Here is a 25562-nt window from a genome sequence, read left to right as displayed (position 1 = left end):
TCACCAAAACACCACTTTCTGACCCCAAAATGTTGTGTCTGTCCAGGGGCCACATGCCATTCCGCACCATGTGAGCACGGCACGCGCTGCAGAAGCAGCGGAGCTGGGGCCGCTGTGCCTCCCGCTACCGCAGCACTCCTTCAAATAGAAGCAGCTAATTAACATTATTCTTTAATTATTGCCTTTATCAACAAGGGGTCTGGTTTATACCAGCAGGATAGTCGCTTTCCCTTCCACTACCCAAGTGAATGCTTCAGTTCCTGTTGCTTTTGAAATGAATTTGATGTCATCTGCCCATTGTCACTTAATGGGGACACTTGGGTAATGATTGCGCGCTCCAGCCCTGTTAGCAGCACTGCGAGCGTGTAATTTAGCCCCTTAGGCAACGGTACTTTTGAAATCTCTGGATAGTTTTGAACTCTCTGTTCTTAATTAAATATGCAATTTTTCACGGTAACCAGGTTAATTCTTTTGTGTTGTGTTGTAATACTGTTAGGAATTTTCATAGTTCTTATTAAACATTATTCAGGCATTGTGAATTCCATAATTAAAAAAAATGAAAAGAACAAAGCTTGATTCACTTCTTTCTTTTCCCTGGTTAATTTATCAAATGAATTTTGCAAATTTTTCTTTTTGTCCCCAGACAGTGTGCCAAGTGTTTTAAAGGGGAAGGATTTAATTGCTCTGTAGGGATTGGTTGGTTATGAAGGATTTGGCTGTTTGATTAGTAAACCCTACTGGGAATGGTTTAATGCTCCATGATCTTAAAAATTGTCTGATTGTTGGGCTCTCCAAGGATGCTTTCTCTTTTCGTTATGTACGGCAACAGCTTCGTACAAGTGTGATTATGGGGTGGTGAGGAGGGAGCTGATCTGCCTGCCCTGATGTAGGGAAATGATATTGGGAACGGCAGTGGAGGGACAACGTAACTGGGGGATGCAGAACTGCGAAGCTTTGTAGCATCTCCTCCTGAGGTGGGATTGGAACACCCATGTCCAGCAGATCTGGAGGTGTTCAAGAACCGCATGGATGTGGTTAGTGGGCATGGTAGGTTGGGGTTGGACTTGGTGGTGTTAGTGTTCTTTTCCAACCTTCGTGATTCTGTGATTCTGCAGGCACTATTGGAGCTTGGGTCATGGAAGTATGGGATCTGGGGTTTTCTTGTGGGATTTGGAATTTCCCATGGGACAGGATGGGTTCTGTGTCCTGCCCAAGGCACAGGGCAGCCTTGGGTGATGCTGGCCGTGAGATGGCTGCCAAACGGGATCAATAGTGGCAGCTCTGAGAAGCTCCCCAGGGTTATTTGGGCTTTAAGGAGAGGTCAAAGAACCATTGAACTTGTAAATATATTAGTATTTAAGGGAAGAATTGCTGTCTTCCAGCTTGGTTTACACGGTGTTGACTTTTTCCTGTTCTGGTTAAAGTGAGGGTTGGGACCTTGGTGGTGTGGGAGTGGAAAACAAAATGTGCAGCAGTGCTGCAGGAGGGGTCTTTGCTCCAGAAAGCATCACAGAAGGTGTGCAGGCAGACAAGAGGCATTGCCAGCCTGAAAAGCAAAGCAGGGATGCAAAATATCTTTGTTATTTCTTGAAATTTTGCTTAAATGCAAAGATTTGTGCCAAGTCCCAGCTGTGTGTGCACCTCAGCAGTGCTTGGACTTGAGCTTGCAGCTCCGTGTAGTGCTGCTGCAAGACCCTTCCAGCACCTCCTGCTCCATGCAGATCCCAAAAGTCATTTTATACCAAAAAAAAAAAAAAAAAAAGAGAGAAAGCAAAGAAGCAGACATTTGAAAGGTGAAGCCAAGCAGACGCTGGTAATGTATTCACAGGCATGACACAGAATGGCAGCGTGTCGTGAACCGCGTCCCTGGAGACCAAGGGGTGGGATATTGGCTTTAACCCACAAAGGCTCCAGTCGGGGCATAAATTCATCAGACTTACGGGATTGCTCTCGGACTACTGAATAATTTACGGTTCCAGAGCCCAGCCAGGTTCAGGTCATTGGGGTTCATGGGTTAATAACAGGTTTGGTTTTTGTTGTCAGCAGCTGCCTTGATAACATATGAAAGAATCCTATTCTGTTGATTAGATTTTGAAATGGATCAATTTTTAATCAGCAGAACATCTGACTCACTCAATAAGAGTAGCATTGTGGAGACAGAGTGGAGGTGCTCTTTATTTACAGGATTGTTTGTTTTTACCCATACGCAAATCCTTGCCCCCCCCGGCCCCATTTCCCCCAGGAGAAGTTGCTTGTGGTTCCGCAGCACTGCGATGGGTGCCGGATCCAGCCCCACACCTCTGTAAATCCATAGGTGCTTATGGGATACCTGGATTTAGCAATCTGTTGTTATTGATGGAAGAACACTTCCTTACCAATGGGTTTCCCATGGGCTGGTGGTTGCCCACCCCAAGCCATGGCCCAAAGCAGGAAGATCTCTAACCAAAATCCAGCCAAAAAAACGAGCAAAGCTTCAATGTGAGTAACTTGGCCAATTTCACCATTACCTTTAATTCTAAAAGAGCTGAATTCCCACTTCAGGTTAATGTCTGAGTGGGGATAATGTTTTTGTCGTTTCTTTTCAGTGCTCAAGGCACAAAAGGCATCCCAGGCCCAATGTGCTGCATCACATCCTAATACCTACACACATTTCTTCTTGTAAAAGCACGCGTAAAATAAATTTTCCCATAAGTAGGAGCTGGCGTGTCAGAATTTCGGCCTGAAGCAATCGCTAACAACAGGCATAGTGGGACTCCCTGAAAATCCAGCTCCCACCTCCTTCCTTCCCACACTCTTTTTTAATAACAGAAAGGGTAAAAGTCTCATAAATAGAACTTTGTGAATGGTGTCACCGGATTAAAGATTGCTTTGCGGTTGTTGGGCGGGCGCTGATGGATCGCTCGTGGAGCCCTGATGCTGGCAGGTATTGATGCAGATAAGTTGGCTCCAGTGGTAATTTGCATGGTTTGCCCTGGGTGCTCTGCAATTTTACTTTTAAAACGCATGCCTTCTGGCAGTCTCCTTCACCTAAATAAATATTTTCCCTCTTGCCAAGGATCAATTAAGATCACAGTTCCATGGGGGCTTGTGGCAGCACTTCTTTTGCTTTTCTTTTTTTTTTTTTGCTTTTTGCTTTTCGTGCTTGCAAGAGTTGCCTCACGGGCAGAGGGGCCTCAGGTCCCATCCTGGTGCCAATAAGACGGGTGATGGATGGGCATCTGCTAAAAACACGAGCAACGTCAGGAGGTTAAATATGCATTTTGCATCATCCCTGGCAGTTTTATTTTCAGGAGAGCAATGGGTGTCACAAGGTCGGGACTTTCAAATTAAGTTTATTTTAGTGATGGAGAACGTGCTCATCTGTTGAGCACCCACTGGTTATTTTCTGAAGAGAATTTAAAAAAAAATTATAGAGTTATAAAACTGAGTCGGAAGAGACCCCCAAAATCTGTATGTTCCCACTGCCTGCAGTGCACAGGGACACCCGTAGCTCCATCAATGCTCACAGCCCTGTCCCCTGACCTTGGGTGTCTGCAGGGATGGGGCACCACCACTTACTGCCTTATATTTAATCTAAATCTCCCCTCTTTTGGTTTGAAACCAGTGCTTTCACAAAGAGTATGGGGTCAGCTGAGCTGGGTTCTGTTTCTAAAGGCTGGTGCTCAAGGGCTCGGAGGTGATCCCATGTGTCAGGTAATGGGGACAGCCCTGGTTGATGCCCAAGGGAGGCATCAGCTCCTCTGGTAACTCATTAACTCTCCAAATTGCTGTTGCCTTTCACGGCAGAGGAAGTGAACAAACAGTGGATCAGAGTCTGGCTTTGGGTGCTGCTCGGGCCAGGGGTCACTCCGTCAGTGCAGTGCTGGGATCCTCATGGGAACAGAAGCGATGAGGTCAAAAATGTTGCCTTGCCCCTTCAGTTGGGATTTAAGAGAATAAACAGGTGAATTTGGGTCTGTGAACCCGTGCCCAGGACAGCCCCGGGCTGACAGGCAGCAGGCGGAGGCTGCGTTAATTTGGGATGGAGGCACTGGGAGCAGTGTGTCATCCGATCTCCTTCTCCTGGGATTTTTAAGGCATTCTTCCAGGTATGAGGCTCCTATGGTTTGAGGTATTTGAGCGTGTTAGGATGACACAGGTTGCATTTTGGCAGACGTCATGTTTTCCTTCTCTATCCCTTCCCCCCACCACACATAACCTCAGTCTAAAAGGGTTGCTGTATTTTTCTTTCACATTCAGCTGATAATTAAACAACAACAGAGCCCAGCATCCCTCCAGTACAGAGCAGATGGGGCAGCCTGAGTCCTCGCACTCTGCTGGCTCTGACAGCGCTGAGTCCCTGGGATGGTATGGGGCACGTGTGGCACAGCCACATCCCACTGTGGGATATGGGTTGGGGTGTGGTATGGGATGGGCTGCAGGATAGAATGCAAGATGTGGGATGCGAGGCAGGGTGCAAGATGTGTGCTCCTGCCTCGTGCCTTCCCATGGAGCCACTTTGCTTTTACAGCTGACGTGGAGGTTTTTTTGGTAACAAATACTTTTATAGTGGATAATCCCAGGCTGCTACTTGAAGGAGCCATTAAGGAGCACAGTGCGAGCTGCCTGCTGCATGTACCCGCAGTGTGCTGAGTGCCTCCCGCTGCACGGCCGTGCCACGCAGCTCTGAAAAGTTTGGGGCTGCAGATTCCTTTGCAGAGGGATGAGAGCAATTTGCAGCAAAATCACCACCTTTCCCTGTTCTGTCTCTGAGCTGTTTAGAAACGACGTTGTTTGCTTCCCATCGTCTGCGCCGGTTTCTCATTGCAATGCCCTATTTTATTTTATTTTTAAGCAGCTACAATTGATAATTTAGTTTCGGATAAAGCAACCTTAGAGCTTTTATTTCTCAGAGGCCAAACATTGATGTTGTGTGAAATGGGAGCTTCGCGAAGCCTTTGTATGAAACTTAGCTTCCTGAAAAATTTATTTACTGCGACTGTGATCCACAGGAGCGAATTGATGTTTATCTACGGTGGTTCTTGCCAGGAAAAAAAAAAAAAAGCATAACTGCACTTTCTTCAGAAGCCTTGAAAGGCCTTTTAAATAAGTGTCTAATAGTAGGCTCTCAATAGCAAACAGCCAGCTTGACAGACAGTGTACAGTATATTATTAACTATAAGCAGGCTTAATCTTTTTCTCATGTTTTAGAGAATGCTTTATAACCCCACAGCCAAAGGATTCGTGATCGCCGGGTATGTGAAGCTGAGCAATCTGATGTTACTGTGGGGAGATCGATGCGCCGGGCTGCTCCCTGCCACTCCTTGCCTAAGTTCTGCGTGGTTGAGCCTGAGGAATACATGTTGCTGGTCCTGGGTGTGAGCCAAAGAGTTGGAGAAAATCAGCAGTGAGCGTGCTGGAAGGCGATGTGCAATTAGCCAATTAAACAGGCGGTGTTTGCTCGGTGTGTGACTCGCAGCCAGCTTGGGGTCGGTGGCCCTGGTGGCATTGTGGTGGCAGCAGTGATATGGGGATGTTGTCCCACAGTGCAGGATGTTTCTCCTGCACAGCTGGGACCAGGCAGGCTTCTCCTTATCTCTTCCATGTGTGGTGTCTGCATCCGGCTCTGGTTCCCCATGGACAAGTGTGTCCATCAAGAAGACTCCTTGTCCTGGATGTATTGAGCTCCCCATCTTTGGTGCAGCTCAGTGGGACAGCAATGGATGCAGACAGTGGCACTGCCTCTGGGCATCCCCGGTCCTATGTCCCTATTTCCTGTTCCACATCACTTGGTCTTACATCTCCATCCCATCTCTGACCTCCAGAGCTCTTACGTGGTCTTGTCAGTGGGAGATGGAGCTGATGGCACATAAGATCTTCCTTTCTAACCCAATTTTGTAAATAATTTGTGTCCGCTCCAAGTGAAAAAGTGCTATATGTGTGTGCTGAGCCTCTTGGGACGTGAGTCAGCTTGCTGCAGGCTCCTTTGCTACTTCCCAGGGCTCCCGTGGGGCTTTGCCAACCTCCTTCTGGCTTCGCATCCTCTTGGCTGTCCTCAAGCCTTCTAAATTCTGTTTTCCTGGCTTTTACCTATGTGCCATCCCTCATTACTACTCTGCTTCATTGCACATCAGCACCTACAATGCTCTGCAGCCCTGCTGAAAGCTCCATCTAAAACCAGCTTATTATTTAATGTTTTTAATCATAATGGGAAGCTGCTTCTGGATGCTGATTGATCCAAGCATCTCCTGTCATCCAAGCATCTCCGGCTGAGGCTGTAATGAAATAGTTTGATGCTTTAACACAAGTGTCAAATACTTCCCCAACAGCACGAGCAGCAGAGACTTTGGTTGAGGTGTCACACCAGTTCCATTTCCTTTGATCCAGAAAAGGAGATAAGGAGTTTCAACTCAGGCTGGGTAGCAGCTGCTCTTGAAGATTTTAAAAATAAGAAAATATGCAATAATGGAAGTGTTAAGCTTTTGTGTCATGTTATGAACTAGTCCTAGTGCTGTGGAGTGAAATAATGTAGGTGTAATAACAGTAGTACAAATGATGAACATGAGTTAATCCTAAACTAGAAAAGAAACAGAATGGTTTTCTTTTTGGAGATGCTCAGAGTTGGTTTTCCTGATATTTCAGGTGAGAACATCTTCAGAAAAGCCTTTTTTAAAAGAAACAAGTGCTGGTTTTCCTGGCGGTTGCATTCTCAGCACACAGTTTTGAATATTGGTGGGTCCAGTTCCTCACCAGCACGGCGAGGTGGCACTGGGCTGTCATCAAGGTATGGGAGTCTGGGCTGAGGATGTCCAATTGTAACGTTGAAGCACTTTTTGGAACATTGGGTTCATAAGCAAACGTTGTGTGAGCAGCTGAAGAGAATTTCTATGACATGCTGAAACGAGCAGGTTGCAGCAAATAATTGGATATCTGCGCTGCTTTCCCTCCACTCTCCTCCATATGGACACTGTGTGTGTTGGTCTTCTCACTTCAGAAGTTTTGCTTTTAGCGGTTTATTTTGAAAATATTTTCCTTACAGACATCCTCCCTCTCCCAATGTTGGTGCAGCCAACCTTAGGGCATGGAACGTGCCTGGGAAGTGGTGGCAGTATAGTGTCATGTTCCTGTCCGTCAGTCCTGCACAGGATGCCGGGGATGCAGCAGACACACAGCCTTATCCACCCATCCATTCACCCATCCATTCACCCATCCATTCACCCATCCATTCACCCATCCATTCACCCATCCATTCACCCATCCATTCACCCATCCATCCATCCATCCATCCATCCATCCATCCATCCATCCATCCATCCATCCATCCATCCACCCATTCCAATGCTGGTATTCCTGCATTGGGAAAAAACAGGGGACTACTATTGGCTTTGGCCAGGGCGCATGGCTCACTTTGTATCAGTTTCTCAAGGCAAATTGTGGTGACTTTTTCAGCCAAGGAAAGCAAAACCTAAAAAGCTGGGAAGGCAGTGCATGCGAGATGCTATCTCTGGGTAAAGTGAGTTACAACATTTAGTACAAGGAAGCTTTGAGGGCTGCACAGTTTGCATCAGAGCGCAGCGTTCCTGCGCTGGAGATTAAACCTCACATTTCATTTTTATACACTGTGCTTAATCCAATAATGATTCCATGTTACAAACGGCAATAATATCTTTCAGCATAGTTAATCAGAATAGACTTAATGCTGTCACTATTTATTAACCTTTGTTGAAAAGCAAGAAGTTTTCTTCCTAATCTGTGATTGTTGCTCTTGTCAGGCTCTGTCAAGTGCAAACCAGCTTTGGCATTCATTAAGGCAGGAGGATGCTGCCTTGCCAGCTGGGATGCCTGCAATGGATGGGAATTCTGGGTGGGGAGCTCTAAAAATCCTCCCCAAACCCCCCTGTGTCCCATTGCTGGGTGGTGGTTGCAGGCACAATTTTGCCCTTCGATCTTCTCGCGTTGGTCTCTTGTTGCAGAGCAGCCTGCACTGGAATTGGCTTGTAGGAGCACCTGGAATTAATGAGCCAGCTTGGTGCTGGGCAGAAATCGATGCTTCCTGCATTAATTGCGCCGTGTTCCAGCTTTGTCTTTTTATTCTGAGTTATGTAGTTGCAGGCAGAGATGTCTCTCTTTGGCAGTAACCCAGGGGTCTTGCTCTCATGCCTGTCCTGACATGTTGTCGGTGACACAGCACAGGAGAGCTCGTTTTGGCCACGTTTTTGCACAGCTTGCTGCTCTTGCAGTAAGCAGGGTGCCCACTCCAGGGGAGCAGCGGCCTCACAATGCTTGGGGACCCAGCACAGCCACCTGGGGTAAGACAGTAACCTCTCATCCCTTCACCCCCGTAGAACAAGAAGCTCAAAACCTCAATGCAAGCAACCCTCAAACCCTTTTATTTCTGCCTGTTTCCATCACTCCATGTCCCCAGGATCTCCCTTCCAAAGCACCCATTGGATGCAGTTGGTGGCACAGGTTTTGGTAGCACCGAGCTCTGTCTTCTGAACTAAAATGAGGTGGGTTTTGGTACCAATAACAATAATTTGGAACCCTTTTAAACCTCCTCTGCAAGAGGCTGGCATCTCTTTCGAGTTGGATATTAAAGCAATTCCTTCTCCCAAAGAGCAGCCAGGCATCAGCACAGGCAGGTTGGATGGGGCCCTGGTCTCCTTGGCCTCGTGCCTGATTTTGTTGGCAATCCTGTCCATGGCAGGAGGATTAGACCTCAATGACCTTTGAGGTCCCTTCCAACCCAAGCCATTCTGTGCTTCTATTCTATGACTTTCCTCCTCCGTGCATCCTGTTGATAGCAATTTGCAGGACTGTGGGCTGTGTGTGCCCAAGGCTCTCTGCTTCCAGACTTCTTCAGGTCTTGTGAAGCAGTGATATTAAGAAAAAAAGAAAGAAAAAAGCCAAGAAGAGGAAAAATCCCAAGCCTGCATCTTCATCATGCATGGAGGTCTGGAGTGCTCTGCTGCTAAATTTAGCCATTTAAAGAAGATTATGGCCTATCCACTTGGGACTTTTAAAAAGGCTTTCACAATAACTCTTGAGAGCCTGATGCCTCTAATCCTTAACTTTAATTTAAAATAAAGAAATCTTTTCAACTTGCCCTGCTGCCCTCCCCCTGCCCCATTATTCAGGCTGAGGTTCTCTGCTGCTTGCTTATGGAGCAGAGATGTGCTAAGCTGGTTTAATTTCTTAGGAAGACTTTTTTTTTTTTAATAGAAGGAAAATCAAGCCAACACTCGAGAGCATACACAGCAGTTTACCGCCATAGGAGGAATTAATCAGTCTATAAAGTTCAAAATGTACAAAGAGGGAAAAAAAAACCCACCCTGAGAGATCAAACACAAGGCTCTTCTCCACGATGCAAAGATAAAAGCCTCTTCCTCCACATGCTTCCCTGCTATTGGCAGCCAGTGGGGTCAAGATATTTTTTTTTGTTGTTATGGAAAGCCAGAGATAATTAATGTTGTTGAAAGAGGGCTCTGGGCTCGGCGTCTGGCAGGCGAGCCCCCAAGTCTGGGCTGCGGCGAGGCAGCGGCAAGCGGGGAAAGTTCCCCGCAGAGGAGCTGCCAGCAGAGTGAAGCCATAAATAATAGCAGGAGATATAAAGGAGGCTTGGAAGCAGCACAGTGCTGCTGCTCCTTGGGTGGGTGCAGCACAGGGTTGGGGTCCTGTCCCTCCTTGGGTCCCGCATCACCGATCCCTCTGTGTTCCTGGGATGCCCCCAGGATGCTCGGTGCCCCAGTAGCTGTGTGCTTGGTGTAGCTCATTTGGATGTGTCCTGTTACAGGGTTTGCGCTCAACCTGCCTGTGTTGGTGATCAATAGATGTATGGTCACCCAAGCTGGCTGTGCATCTCTTCTATCAAAGCTGTGACAACGAAAGATCAAGATGTGAGCAGGCAGACTCATGCATCGAACGCTATTTAAAAAGCAGGATGAATTAATTACCACCATTAATGATCAGGGACAGACTTTGGGAGGCTTCAGTTAGCCTCAAATGTGGAGAAAACCACATTGATGGCATCCCAGTGCCATGCCCCAAGATGGATCTGATCCCTGAGCATCTCAAGCTGTCCCCACTGCACAGTGCTGGGTTTGCCCATCCAGCTGCTTGCTCAGATCCTGTTAATTAGGATTATTTTTTTAACTGCTTGGAGGCATCACTGTCCTTTCTCAGCCCTGCTGAAGGAGCAGTGCAGAAGACCATCAGCCCCTTTTCTGTGCTGGTTAGTTGTAATGCAGCAGCAACAGAGCTGCAACCAGACAGGACTTGTCAGCTGTAAAAGACACTGGCAGATTTTATTAGTTGACAGAAGGGTTTCTTTTTTTTTTTTCCTCGTGAAAATATTAAAAAGTCATTTTAGTTTAGAAACCTAATTTTAATTTCGTTAGGTTTTAATTTAATTTAGGTTTTAAATTCATTTTCCGTCAGAACTCAATTTTTCAAGTGTAATTTGATGCCGTCAGTGGCTATAATGTTTAATGTCCTGCCTATAAATTGCGGGGACGGCTCAGAGATGATTTACAGGATCCAGGCTGATGTGGCCACTGGATGAGGCCATGCCTGGCTCCACACATTACCCAGCACGGGAGGAGGTTGGCATGGGAAAATGACCCAAAGGGCTGCATTATCAGAAAGCCCCACTTGTAGTCGCCTGCATCTACAGAGAATTTGTATTTTTTTTTCCCCTGTTTTTCAAGCCAGGCCCCTGTAAAACACAGCACCATTGCATAAAATGCCATCCCGATTTAATCCATCCCTCTGAGCTTTCCATCTAATTACAGTATTAGAGAAGTCTTCAGAGCATGTATTGAGCATTATAAATGGGGATAAGATGATTCTAGTAATGGCTTAATGATACAGGTGAGACAGTTGGTGCCTGCCTGCATCCCTGGGCTGTGGCCAGACTGATTTGGCAGAGAACAACCCCAGGGTGCTCATGGCCATTAGCAGGCTTTGATTTTCCTCTTGCTTTTGGCTTCTGAGTAGCATTTCATTTCCTGCAGGGCACACTGTGCCCATGGGAATTCTTGCATGGTGACATTTGCTTGTCTTTTTTTTGGCCAGTGTGTTCATTTACAGGTGTTGCATAAACCTCATGGCTGCCTGAAGGCTGCCCAGAGCATCTCCATGGGATTCACTTCCTGTGATGTTTGGCCATGTGTAGCAACTGACAGATCAGTACCATGGGAAAGGCATTACAACAAAGGTGTGATAGCAGAAAGACCAGCACGACAGAAAGGTGCTATAAAGGAAGTGATTGCTCACCTGTATCAGCAGATTCTAGATTTGCAGAGGAAAGCTGCGCCAAGGAGAGATCTCCAGAAAGAGATCCTTCCCCAGTGGCAGTCAGCCCTTAAATGAGGTCTAAGAGTAGCCAGGCTACACCCCTTCTGGTCACACCCATGAATTGCCTTCACCTGTGCTCCCAGGGCTGACCTGGTCCTTTCCCCAGATATTGAATCTATGGTTCTCAGTAGTTCCTATACAGCCATGGGTCGATCTCATCCCATATCTCATCCCTTATCTATCTCACCCTGTATCTCATCTCATCTCTTCTCAAATCTTGGTGCAGTTGTGGTTGTGCACCTGGGACACATGGCAGCATCCAAGCACAGTGCTGGAAAAGTGCTGGGGCCTCAGAATTCCAGACTGGCTGAGATTGTAAGGAATCTCTGGGTCCATTTGGTGCAACACCCAGAGGGTCACAACCCATCAGGGACACTCAGAGCAGGGTGCCCAGCACCATGTCTAGCTGACTTTTGAAGATCTCAAGGAGGAGACCCCACAGCCTGCCTGGACAGCCCGTTCTCATCCATCCAATTCCAGAACTTACTGTGGCCCCACATGGCCTGGTCCAGCCTTGATGTCTTGACTTGGTCCCTGACCCGTGTTTTTACTTAAATCTGTGTAAATCTGTGTAAATCTGTGAGCTGAATGACATTCATCCCCACCAGCCCCACCGCTTCCAATCTGGTTCCTGCAGAGCTGAGGCTTCCAGCTTGTGCTATCTCCCCCCAAAACATTTGATGCCTTTGGTCAATTTTAACACAATTACTACAGATGTGCACGTTTCAGAGAGATTAACTTCTGAAAACTCCCCTGAAGAATGGCTGTCAGGCTGCCAGGGTAAAAACTCCAAGATTATCGCCCTTGGTAGAGAGCAAAAAGTGCAAGGGTTGTGAGCCCAGCCATGCTGTGAGACACAGGAGAATCCGCAGCTGCTGCAGAGCTGGGGTTCCCGCAGGCTCTGGTGTTCCCTGGTTGGGTGCAGGGTGCCCATCCCCACCGGCACGATGCCACTGGCATCCCCCAGGTTGTCATGGCTACTGATGCATGGGACCCCAGGGACTGGGCTGGGAATTAATGGCAGCCCTGGATAAAGGATTCCTGTCTTGGCCGAGTTGATGGATTACATTGATGTGCCATTTGTCATACTGTAATTGTTCTGGCAAATGTAATACCCACTAGTATAAACATTGTGCTGCTTTGCTAATAAAACCGAAAATAGGAAGAGAAAGGATGATGCAGTGTTATGTGAGCTTAAAGAGACGCGGCCTCCTTGCTGTGCTCTTCCACTCTGCCTCCTCCTCCTCACCACCAATGGCACAGTCCCTGGCAGCATGCTCATGGGTGGTGGTAACAGACTGGTTCCCTCCATGGCTTGGGGTGCTCAGGTCCTTGACCCCGAAACCATGTCTTGGGGTGCTGACATCCATGGCTGTGCATAGGATGAGGTTGGTGGAGCAGAGACCCAAAACCTTGATCCATTTGGATCCAGTTTTGCTGCGCCATAAGCATAAGGAAAACATGAAACCCAGGAAGGACGAGAACGATGAGGATAAGAATGAGAATGGTGAGTGCAAGGAGGAGGATGGTGAGGATAAGGAGGGGAATGAGGATAAAGATGAAGATGATGAGGATAAGGAGGAGAGTGATGAGGATAAGGATGAGGATGATGAAGATGAGGAGATGATGAGGACAAGGATGGATGTGAGGACAAGGATGAGGATGGTGAGGATGTGGAGGAGGAGCAGGAGCCCCCAATTCCTCTGCAAGCCCCCATAAAGTCTGAGCTCTTTCAGAGGCATCCTACTTTGTATGTTTGTATCCCCCAAATGTTTTTAAAGTTTATGGTTGACCTGATTCATAGAAAAGAAAGATAAACACCCTTTCTGTGTTTGCAGTCATATGTAATTTTTATCTCTTGACCTTTAAACGTAAGCAGCAGTAAAATGAAGAACTATGGCAGTCATTTAACACCCTGCCTGTACTAACTGGTTTCTGCCTGTGAGCCGTGGTTTTAAATTGGCTAATGCAGAATACTTGCAGAGCTAATAATAATTCAGATTACTCCTGTCAGCTATTCCGGTTTCATGGGTAATTTAGTAGTTGAATAAATTTTTAAAAAAATTCATTCGTTCCCATGCACTGTTATGAATCAGTAGATGGTTTACCATTGGCAGCAGTAACTGTAAGAAGATTTAAATTGCTACTGAAAAGGATTTGAGTGAAGGTAATGTTTTATAATGTTCTAAGCCATATGCACTACTTTCAGGCCTCATCAGTTTTACATTGATTCCTAGTGAAGTGTTTAATTGCATCATGAATGCAATATAATTCAGTTCTTTTTGCTAATATGGTATATATCTCAAAGTGATATACAGCACTGACAGTGAAGGCTCGGGATTTGCGTTGGGTTTCTGAGTGCATGGGGGCACGTTTCAGCATCTCCATGTGTGCCAGGAGCTCTTCATTCCAGGAAGCTTCCTGGGGTCGGGGTTGGGATGGTGTGAGAGGCTCTGCAGGATGTCAACAGCGAGGGTGTCATATGCATACATGCATGTAGCACGCCTGTTGTGCAACACGGCTACTGACCAAGGCACGAGAACTCATGTGGTGCCACTACTGGTTTTTGGTGCATGGTTTTCTTATAGGATTTTCTTTCTTGTGCTTGTTGCAACTTAGAATCATAGAATCATTACGGTTGGAAAAGACCTCTGAGATCACGAAGTCCAACTCCAACCCATCCCCACCATGCCTGCTAAGCGTGTCCCTCAGTGCCACATCTCTATGGTTCTCGAATGCATCCAGGGATGATGACTACCACCTCCCTGGGCAGCCCGTGCCAAACTTCATTGGCTAATTCTTAATTCCAGAGGGGGGTCAGGGATTTCTCCAAGCAGAATATTCAGATGTGGGTGCTTAAAATCAATAGATGTACATATTGGCAACAGGCAAGCTTATACATGCTGGGGGTGATTCTTCTTTGGTGCATGTGCAGCTCGTTTGAGTATAAATGTGAGACATTTTCTCGTGGGGAACCTAGTGCTGACTCTGAGCAGAGCCACCTCCTCAATAATTCAGACCTGTTTGTTTCCCAAAGCCCAAGCTAAGGTGAAATCTCCTTCTGCTCTCCTGTGCAAGCTTCTGGAGCAGGGCAGTACTCCCACTGTGGAACCCGATGTGGTATCAGAGCCACTAACGCGATTATGCCTATACATCATATTAGGGAAAATGAATACTAATTCAATACAAACTACTAATTCAGTAGAACAGAAAATTGCTGAGAGAATAGAAAATTGCTGAGCGTGCCAAAGCTTGGCACCGCTGGAAGGAAATGCTTTGGATGCTCTTCTCCATGGCTAGGGAGATGCGGGTGCTGCAGGAACCATGTCCACCCCTTCTTGCCCTTGGGAAGATCCCTCTGCCTTCTGCTTTCCAGCCCAGAGTTTGTAGGGTTGGAGATTGGAGGTGAAACTTTCAGGAAAACGAAGCAGAAAAGCAGGAAAATTGTTCCAGGTGTGGAAAATATAGCTCACATGGGTGTCTGAGCCTCCTCCCATTGTCAGCTTAGTGGTGGGGCAAGGATTTGGGGATGTGTTGGGCATCATTCCTCATTCCTCCAGTGCCCGTTGGATACAGAACACGGGGCTGTTTTTAGGAATAGCAGGTATGTGCCTTGTTCAGGGTGAGCTGGAACTGGGGCTCGTGTGGTTTCTGCACTGGAATGGTAGAGGAGTCTTATTGTATTAGCAATTTCCCATCAGATCATGTCATATTAGTATTGTATTGTATTAGTATTTGTTTTCACTAATGTGATGTGAAAGTTGCTAATATGATAAGACTCCTGCATTGTATTAGTGAAAACAAATATTAATATGATAGGATGGAAAATAGCTAATAAGAAACTAAGTTGCTAATCCGACATGATGGATCTCCTGCAGGAATTGGCTGCTGTGCTCCTGTACTTTTCCAGGAGCACCTTCAGCCTGGCTCGGAGTGAGTGGGGAAGGAGATGCTCATGTTGGGGACAAAGGGATGTGCTTTAAGGGGATGAAGGGACGCTCTTGTTGGGGATGACTATTTTTTTGTAGGGGATGAGGGGTTGCCCTCATTGGGATCAAAGGGATGCTCTTGTAGGGGATGAGGGGATGCTCCTGTAGGGGGTAAGGGGATGCTCTTGTAGGGGGCAGGGTTGTGGTGGCAAATGCTGCTGGGGCAAACCTGAATTCATGGAGCGTGGAGGCCGTGGTGCACACACACCAGCTCCTGCAGCATGTTCAACTCTGATGATACATAAACCATTTCCTAATTATTTTTTTTCTAGCCACCTGAACCAAATATCAATTTCTGACATGAGGAAGACAGGGTAGGTGAGCCAGAGCTAAATACAAATAAACATTAAACAATTATTGGAATTTAGGTTTATTTTAAAAAATCAGCGGGGTTGAGGGAATGAGCCACCTATTAGCTGGGAAAAGCTATTGGGCTTTTTAACAGCATGCTGTTTCTTGGCGGAGGCTGGGATTTGGGTTGTGTGAGCGGTGGCAGCCCTGGGTGCTATTGATTAAAGATGATGGAGCAACAGCACAATTAGATCACAGTTTGTGCTCGCCGTGGTGCTACCGCCAGCCTCTCATTTGTCTGTGTGGAGGCCGGGATGTTTGCTTTGCCGCCCTTGGTTTTGCTCATGGTTCTACTGCGACTTGTCCTGGGCAGGGTGCTCAGGGAGATGGGAGCTTGGCTTGGTCCTGGCACCAGCCCTGGGATGCTGGTGGTGGTGATGATGATGTTTTTAATTGCTTTTTTGAATGTAATAGTGATTCCAGAAGTGACGACGTTGGAAAATGGTAATCAAAGAATCTCAGAATGGTTTGAGTTGGAAGGAACCCACAAAGGCCGTCTGTTCCCACTGCCTGCAGTGCACAGGGACACCCACAGCTCCAGCAGTGCTCACAGCCCCATCCCCTGACCGTGGCTGTGTGCAGGGATGGGGCACCACCACCTCTCTGGGCACCCTGTGCAGTGCCATACTGTCCTCAGTGTAAAAGCTTCAACAAACCCTTGCAAACAGAAACATGCCACCTCAACTGCTGAGGTGCAGCACTTCCTTGGGCTATGTGCCTCGCAGCACCATGGACCAAATCATGGGGATTGGTGTTTTTATGGCACTTCCAGAAAATTCTGGACCAATGCTTGGGGTGCACATGGAGGAGCAGGGCTGGGCCATGCTGTGCACAGAAGCAAGCAGGTGGCTTGTGAGAGTGTGCATCTTTGAATCAGTCTATAATGCAATCAATTCTGTATATCCCTAGTGAAACAGCAACATTTATTTAACGTCTTTTATAGAGCAGCTGAGTTTTATCACAAATCACATTCCATTTCTATTCATCAGGGACCCCTTGAAGGCTAAAATGCACTTACTTTCCTCTGAGGAAGTTTACCAATTCTTCAATAAAGACCCATTTGCCTCCGTATGTAAAATTGACACATTTATTGAATATTAAACATTTGTTGGGTTCTCGTGCGCTCCTTTCGACTTTATCTGCTGCCCTTAAAAGTCGTTAGGGGAAGAATCCGCCGAAGTTGCAATGAAGGCTCATTTATGGACAGGAAGGGGAGATGATGGGGCTGCTTTTTCCCATTGGCTGGAAATGGCTGGGGTTTTGATGTTGGGAGCACGGGTGATAACGCTTAGAGCGGCCTGTTGTCCTTGGCAAACATTTGTCTCCTGTTATTACAAAGGATTTTTTGTGTATGAAAGCTGCTTCTGGCTGCGTGAAGGTCGGGGTTGTGCCGTGAGTGCAACATCCCCTACCAGAGTCAGTGCAGCTAATTAGCACACAGGCCAATAAAACAAGTTTTTCTTTTATCACTGTTACTAAGTGCTGTTGTAAATCAATTAAAATGTATTCTAGTAATTCTATTTTTCCTTGGCTACCCAGGGCTGTTGTTTAAAGAAGCCTCGAGTACACATTGGATGCAGCCATGCACTGACCTGTTGCATTAGAAGGGTTTGGGGAAAGGCACGCAGTTTTGAAAGGATTTTCCTGGAAAGATGGAGATTTATACAAATCAGACTCCTGATGGCCAGGATTGGTGTTGCTGGGGTTGGAGCTGTGTCCTGCATGCACATTCCTGAAGGTGTTTTTGGGGTAGAATTGACTCAACAGGATGGCCTTTTTGTTGGTTTGCCTTTGTGTGTGTGTGTTTACACAGGAAATTACCAACAGGAACAACTTAAATTTGAGATTTGGGGTTGTTTGCTTGATTTTAAGTATTTATGTTGTCTCTTGGTTGCTGTTCTATGGGATGTGTCTGTTTTCTGCAGGATGGAGTCTGCCCCACTGGGCCATGATTGCAGCTCGGTCTCTAGGGGCTATGGGTTATGATGTTAGGTTAGAAAATCAGACTGAAGGTCCCCAGATTGCCCCCAGGGGTGTGTGCAAGGTGCCAGGCACCTCCAGCCTTCCCCCCAGATCCTTTTTGCAGCAGAGAGCCAGATGATGCCGGCTAATTTTAGGGTCCCTTGTCCATGTTAATTTATAAAACAAGCCAGCATAATAAATGTCACCTAAATAGAGCTGCAGGAATCATAGCTCATCTTGAGTGCACAATAAACGTAATATACGGCTGCCTCTCAGAGCAGGCACCCGGCTGGTGTGGGGCTGCCTCACATGGTGCTCAGTTCTGCGCTGCTCTTTCACTCTCTTTTATTTTTCCTTTCTTGTTTTTGCAAGAAATGGTTGGGAAATGGCTTCTCCTTCTCTTTCCATGCGGCAGGCGCTCAGGATGCCCTGCAGCTGACATGGGCATTACAAAATAAAGGTGCTGATGTCTCAAGGGGTGAAGCGGAGGGGGGGGATGTTTTTGCCCCAGGTGGGTGAATTTGGTCACTGGGTGCATTTTGGAGCAGCACACGGGCACTGTGCCCCCACCAGTGGGTGTCACCTCACAGCGATGCTCAGGATGCCCTCGGCATTGGGAGTGACCCAAGGAGGAAATGCCAGAAAATGGCTTTTTTGTAAAAAACAAAAAACAAACAACAACAAAAAAGCCTTCCTGGTGCATTGGGAGGCTCTGCTTTATGGGTGAGGGAAAGTGCTTAAAATGCTTAGAGGGAATAAACAGCTTTTAATGAAGTTACATTGCCACATAATGGGTATCATAAAATTGCCTTCATAGTACAGGGTCCCAGGATGGCTTTTATTATTGACTGAGCTGGAATCCTGTCTGTAAAGCTCCAGCAGCTGCGGAGGGGCGAATGCAAAGTCTTCTTAAATTACCTGATTGAAATAACTGGCAAATATTCTGCTTTGCTGCTTTGTGGAAGGCAAAGCTGCCTTTGGGGTGGTCTGTCAGACCTGGTTTGCAGATCCCGAAGAACACAGGAGTTTCATTGCAGCAAAACAGATGTTCATCTTGTTTCTCTATCGGCTGTTTGATGAGAAATTTATTGCTCTTCTGCTGGGCTGGAGCTCCTCTGCTGCGGAGTCTATTAGGCAGCCTGGGAGCTGGCGGGGAGCCAGGCAGGCAGTGTTTTGATGAAACCCATGAAAGCCCTGGTTCGAAGGCGCCAGTAATAATGCATCGGCTAGACTCTTCTGATTGGGCAATTGATTGCTCTGATTTGATTTATTGATCAATACCCTCAAATTTGGCGTCTGAGAAGCTGAACTAATCTTTAACTGCTGCGAACATCTCTGCCTGGTGGAGAATTAGAGCTGATAAGGAATGTATGAAAGGAATCTGAGCTTATCTTAATCACACAGTGCCCCGGCGCTGCCTGCGCTGAGAGGGAGTAGATGTGTGCAGAACACAATCACCAGGCAGAACAGAGCAGATCTATAAATTGATGGAATTCAAAGCCTCCAGCATCGATTACCATTATAACAAACAGTGGCACGCTGAATGTCTGATTATTTTTAGACAAAGATTCTGTGCTCTCAGCAGCAATTTTGCTGATGCTGTCACTGTGTCAGATGTCTGTTGTTGATTGCAATTAGATGCAATACAAAAAAAAAAAAAATTAAAACTATCTCTGCCTATAGTTTTATTTCCTCTTATTAAATCTCCTCCTTTGTTTGCCTCCTCCTAATGTCTGCAGCTGGATGAAATATTGCATTACCAGAAGAGATCTCTTATATTCAGTTGGGTATAATCACTTTACAGATCATTGGATTATATCTGATATGGTTCAGATAATCCTGGGGAAATGTGGGACATTGAATCTGCCTTGTTTGAATGCGCCCTGCTTTAGGCTTAGGACTACAAATGTGCACAATTTGGGGGTTTGGAAAACGGCTCTACAAACCCCAGAATGATCTAATTCTATTAAAACACTGATCAATTCCCCATGACGTCATTCATCCTCCCTGCCAGTGCTGGATTCTCAGCATTGTGCTGCTTGCTGGGGCCTTTCTTTGTGGTATGGCTGCCCACGGGGCATCGCACTGGTGATCCATGGTGAAATTTTGGGACGATGCAGTGCCGCTGCAGTGGCTCCACTGAGCAGATACAGCTTGCAAGGGACAGGTCCCAAAATGTCTATCCTCCATCCTGGGCTCTGTGCCTATCCCATGGCCTTGTCCTTTGGGGCACAAGTCTATCCCCTGGCTCTACATTGCAGGACACGGGTGTATCCCTTGGACTTGTCCTGCAGGGCACAGGTCTATCCCCTGGCTCTACACTGCAGGGCACAGGTCTATCCCCTGGCTCTACACTGTAGGGCACAGGTCTATCCCCTGGCTCTACACTGTAGGGCACAGGTCTATCCCCTGGTTCTACACTGTAGGGCACAGGTCTATCCCCTGGTTCTACACTGCAGGGCACAGGTCTATCCCCTGGTTCTGCACTGTAGGGCACAGGTCTATCCCCTGGTTCTGCAATGTAGGGCACAGGTCTATCCGCAGGCATTGCCTTGCAGAGCACAGATCTATCCCCTGGCTCTGCCCTGTAGGGCACAGGGCTGTTCCCTGGCATTTCCCTACAGGGAGGATGTGCAGGATACCTGCGGGTTTCCTGGCTTTATCTCAGCCCACCAGAGCTCAGGGCATCCCACCGCAGAGCCCAGCCGTGGCCCTGGCCTGACCCCGTGAGCACCAGGCCTCCTCTTGAACCTGACCCCGACCCTCGCGGCCCTGGCCTTGATGGAGAGCCGCGGCGCGGCCGAGGAGCCGTGCGCTGCTGGCAGCTGGTGTTTTCTTTCTTTGGGAAATCTAATATATTGATTAGCTTTCTTCAGAACAGCATCAATAAAGCGTATAATGGCCTGGCTGGTGCCTGCGGCGTCTCCTCCCCTGCTCTGGGCCCCCACGGAGCCAAGAGGCCTCCGCCGGCGGGACTGGTCCTCTGCCCATGGCCCCTTCCCTTCCCGGCAGCCATGCAGCCGTACTCTGCCCCACAAACATGTCGTGTTGTGTGCCCTGCTCTCTTGGAGCCTTTCTCCTCTTCCTCCTCCTCTCCTGTGGTCTCTGCTTGTCCCACGTCCTGGAGATCCCTGCTCTGAAGCAATGGAAGGAGATCTGTTTTCCAGTACAGCATTTAAGAGTGCTTAGAGGGTTTTTTATCATTGTTTTTGCTATTTTTTTTTTTTTTTTTTTTGGTATGCTGATTGATTGCTGTAATGAATGGATCCCAGAAATAGGCTGGAGTGGCGGCATGGGGCCGGTGGCTGGATTTAAAGTCCTCGTTGGCTTTGAACCCTCTTAACTATTTCTGTCAGGCTGGAACAGCTTTCATCTGTAAAATATGCAGGAGGAAAGCAGGATCTTATTTAGCACCCTCCTAAGCACCGCGCTGACCTCGGATGCCAGTGTCTTTAGGAACGGATGTCTTGCACTTGTCAAGAGCCACATTATATACTGCTGGTTTATTTATTTCTCCGTGGTTCACTGGACACCGAATCCTTCCCAGGAAAACGGCCCCAGCCACCACGCCGTGCTTGTCAAGATGGATCATGCTTTAAGACAGCACGGTCCCAGTCTGATCAATCTCACGGCTGCTTTCAGTTTGCCTTCCGTCTCCCTTAGTTTTCTTTTCCTGGCTCTTTTCCAGACAGTGGGGAGTTTTTGGGGTCGTGTGAGCAGGGGCAATGGGGACAAGGTGATGGGGATGCCTGTTTCTGTGCTTCCCTCCCTATTAACGCCCTTCAGTGAGAGAGATTTGGGGAGAAATTGACAGCTGATGAGTATGGGAAGATGTTTTCAAAAGGAGAAACAATTTGCAATAATTAGAAATTTATAAAATGTCTTTAAACATGGTGGTAATAGGGATAAGAAAACACTTGCTGCAATGTAATCAGTTATTAGCAGCTGATCATTTATCTCGATGGATAGTTGCTGCTGGTACACGAGACACGTAATAAAAGGACTCTTGATTAACTAATTTGAATATCTTTTGAGAATAAATTCTGAGTTCTCTTTTTTCTCCATTGTAACAGATCTGTACATCTGCGAGATAAACACTGAATGAATATGGTAATGAATGAATGTTCTGCTGGAAACGGGGCCCTCCAGTGCTGCCGGTGGGGCTGCCCCTGGCTGGGGATGGGGTCGTGAGGTGGGGATGGCACCAGGCTCCCTGCAGCCCCATTGCCATGCATCAGCAACAAGGTGGAGAGCAGGCAGCAGAATATCCGCCAGCAGCCCCCAGTTATACCCCATGAGATAGCAGCCCTTGATATATGTTTTCTTTCTTTCTTTTTCCTTCTTTTTTTAACACAGCTTTTTCATATCTCCTTGGGAATGGAAATCTACCGCGTGTCTCCAATCTCTGCCCTTTCCGAGATCCCATTACAGCGCTTTGATAAAGTGCTGTAGAGCCCGATTCCATTTCAGATGGCTGGAGCCGGCGGCGCAGCCGCTTGCTTTGTGCCTGGGTTGCAGAGTTCAGGATTTGGCTGCATGCCTGCACACTTCATGGCACGGTGCTGGAGTTCCTGGCCATATGGGAAAGCCTATAGCCAGCACTATTGATACGTATTTCCCTTTTGGGGGGCTTGAGAGGAGTCTGTTTGAACCCAACCAATGCTCTCTCTTGGCTCCAGCCAGGCGTGAATTTGCAGTTCCTGCCCCTGATCCTGACTCATCATCCCAGGCACTAATGGACTCCATTCAAATCCTTCCTATGCAAGCATTGTGATTCACATAGCATCTGACAGCAGGTACCTTTTGGCAGCCAGAGCCCCAGATATTTTATACTTGTGAACCTGTTTCTATCCAGGATCCTGATTTTCCCATTCTTTCCTCTCTCCTGCATGCCCTCCTTATTTCTTCTGTAGGGTCCATCCCTATCCATGTCATTGGGAGGTGACTCTGGCTCAGCACGTGTACCCTCCCCATATGGCTGGAGGTGACAGCAGGGGACCTGGGGACACAGGGGGCTGTGAGCTCCGCTCCCCCTTGGGTCATACCCTGCAGCAAAGCGCTGTGGCTGGGGATGCAGTTTACAGGTGATTAAACTCAGCTCAGCAAGGATTTAACCATTAATATTGATGTGAAAGTTTTTAATAAAATATAGGTAGATGGAGAAAGAGGGATCGATTCCTGTAAGTTTTTAAATTTAATTCTATTTTTTATTTTCTCCCACTTTATGGTTGCAGGGTTGGGTTGACCTACTGGATACTGGGGAAGGAAGATGTGGGCACGGAGCCGTGTTGGCTGGAGGCACCGTCCCCACCAGTGCCACAGTCAAGCCCAGTGGCCCCATTGTGATGGTCTTGATGCTGATAATTGCACTGTGACCAGCAGCCCATCCACAGTGCACCAATTGCCCTCCCCTGCTGTAGGGATGCATTGGGGTGGACTTTTCTGCTCACTCTGCTCCCCCTATCCCCAACCTGCTCATAAACTCTGTGTTCCCGTACCGCACTGCGAGGCCGTTAGAAAGATGCTGACGGCCGTTTTTCACTCCCTGCTTCTCTGTATACACACAGGACCTGGTTTTATCTGCTTTCTCTCCAATATTTTTTTATATAACAGTGAAATATTTATATTGTCCAATAAAAGGCAGTAAGCTTGCAATCTCTCACAAATTCATTTGAGACCAAGAGCTTCATTGTATGAATTTTACACCCAGCAGTGACCCCTGATAATTGACTCCATACATCTTTAGCATTGCAGATTTACATAATACGTAGGGAATGATGGATGTCTTGGGTACTCCTGCCTGCCAGCACGGCCCCATGTCCTCCATGCTAGATGGGCACGTGGGAGCAATGGGGTTTGAAGAATAGCAAGAGGGATGCTCTGGCCCCATGGAAAAGGGCTGAGACAGAGGGTTTCTCCAGTAACATCCCTCCTCTCCCCGTAGCTCCTTATCCAGAGGGTTCCAAATGTTGATCCCTGTACCCAACACTGTCAGCTGTTAGCTCAGCCAAAACCAGCATCCTCATTCCCCCGCCCAAGCACCCCTGCCTTCTGCGTTCCACCTTAGCCCTGCTGCAAACCCACTTTGCCCCAAACGCTCCCCAAACGCTGCCCACACCAGCACCTCCTGACCCCCTGCCACCTAATTCATCAAAAAGCAATTAATAGTGTCCCCCTCTTTGCATTTTATGGTTTCCGTCTTTTCCCGCAGACTGCAGGGCAGTAATTAGAGTCTGGCTAATGAGCTTCTCGTGGCGGGGCTGCGAGCTCCCGACGGATCTTCCCATCAGACAAAGGCCCCTCTGCTTCACTGTGGCTCACAGCCTTAATGCTCTATGTGATCCTGATGTGAGCAGGGGATGGTGGGGATGAGCTGGGAATCTCGGTGGCCTGGTGGTGGCTGTCCCATGTCAGCCTCGGTGATGGCACCTCTGGCCAGAGCCAGGGCTGTGATTTACAGTGATGGCACTGAGGGTCAGTTTACTTCCTATCAGCCCCACCATTTTGTTTCAAATTCTGCCGAAATTAAAAAGCCATACATATCCTGAAATTCTTATTTATGAACACTTAAGTGTAAGTAAGTCACAGTTGGACTGCTTCCCTCCCCGCTGATGTATGTAAGCTGGCAGCAGAGTGGACTCCGAATCAAATCTGGCAATACAATATGCTGTACTTGACTATTTTGACACTCGGAGTGCGATGTTTTTTTACAGTTACTGATGAGCTTATGTCACTGCTCCTTTTGGAAAAGAAAGGAGGAGGGTGGGCTGGGGAGCGGAGCATATTGATCAGCTTCTGATTATCGCAGCCACCCGCTTGCCTTTGCTTTGCTGTTGTGTTTCATACCCGTTTTCTTCAATTATTCGTACAACCCCCCCGTCAATATTGCCAACACGCGTTGGAATCATTCCAGGGGAATTACAGTCGTAAAAAAAAGTGCTCCTAAAACACTTCTTTTTTTTTCTTCTTCCTTTTTTTCCCTCCCTTCTTTCTTTTTTTCACCCCCCCCCCCCCCCTTTTGTTTTCGTTTTGTTCCAGAAGGAGCTGAATTCTGCTGCTCCTAAGTTGGCGGCGCGACGGGGGGAACGCGAACAGCCTCATAAACATTTAATTGAACTCAGCCGGGAATTTAAGAAAAATGTACCTGAAGTACAGTACATTTGCTGTCATAGAATTAACTCGGCAGGATGGCACATTTCCCTCTGTTGCAGCCAGAGTTTGAAAACTGGAGATGTAAGTGGCTAACAAGGAAGGGAGCTGATTAGCCATGGGGATGGATGGCCGCCCCTAAACTGTGGCTGTGTCTCGCACGGGTGCTGGGGTGTCAGGGCTTGGGCTTTGCATCTCGTGGTGCTCCCAATAAGCAAGCGCTGGGTGTTTGGTGCCAAGATCACAGCCCAGATGGGGGAGATACAGAGTGGGTTTTTTTGTTGGTTTTTTTTTTTCCTAAAAAATGTTTTAAAAAAAAAGAGCAACTCCAAAATAAATGTTAGCGGAGGCTGTTTGCTGGACTGGAGGCGGATGGGATGAAAAAATGGAAAGCCAAGAGCATCGCAGGGGATGCTCAGTGAGGATGCATCATCCCAACCACAGCTTCTCCAGACATACGATCCCTATGCTAGGATGCTCTGGGATTGATCTAGCAGTTGGCAACCAACCTGCACAATGGGAAGTGATTGGAACTGGGTGATCTTTGAGGTCCCTCCTACCCAAGCCATCCTATGATTCTATGATCCACGTGGTCCTTGGGGTCTCAAATGGCATTCAGTAGTCATGTGCATGGGTTCTGGTCCTGTGTTGGACAGGCCAAGGTGATGCATCCCTGTGGGATCTGTCGCTGTCTCCCTGGGTCTGTGATGCTCCTCACCAGGGGCTGCTCACTGCACTCCTCTGCTGTGCTCAGATGGAAACCCCCTGGGGAGATGT

At 47.5% G+C, this 25562-nt stretch overlaps 1 protein-coding gene across 8 annotated transcripts in view; it reads left to right on the top strand.

The window, feature by feature from the left end:
* The window catches only part of CUX2 (cut like homeobox 2), a 53356-nt gene that overhangs the window by 6069 nt on the left and 21725 nt on the right, over nt 1–25562 (top strand). The gene's annotated exons all lie outside the window — the stretch shown is intronic.

This window comes from Lagopus muta, chromosome 17, assembly GCF_023343835.1.
Source record: "Lagopus muta isolate bLagMut1 chromosome 17, bLagMut1 primary, whole genome shotgun sequence".
NCBI lineage: Eukaryota > Metazoa > Chordata > Aves > Galliformes > Phasianidae > Lagopus > Lagopus muta.
The sequence above is the reverse complement of the archived record's forward strand: the minus strand, read 5'-3'. Positions and strand labels throughout refer to the sequence as shown.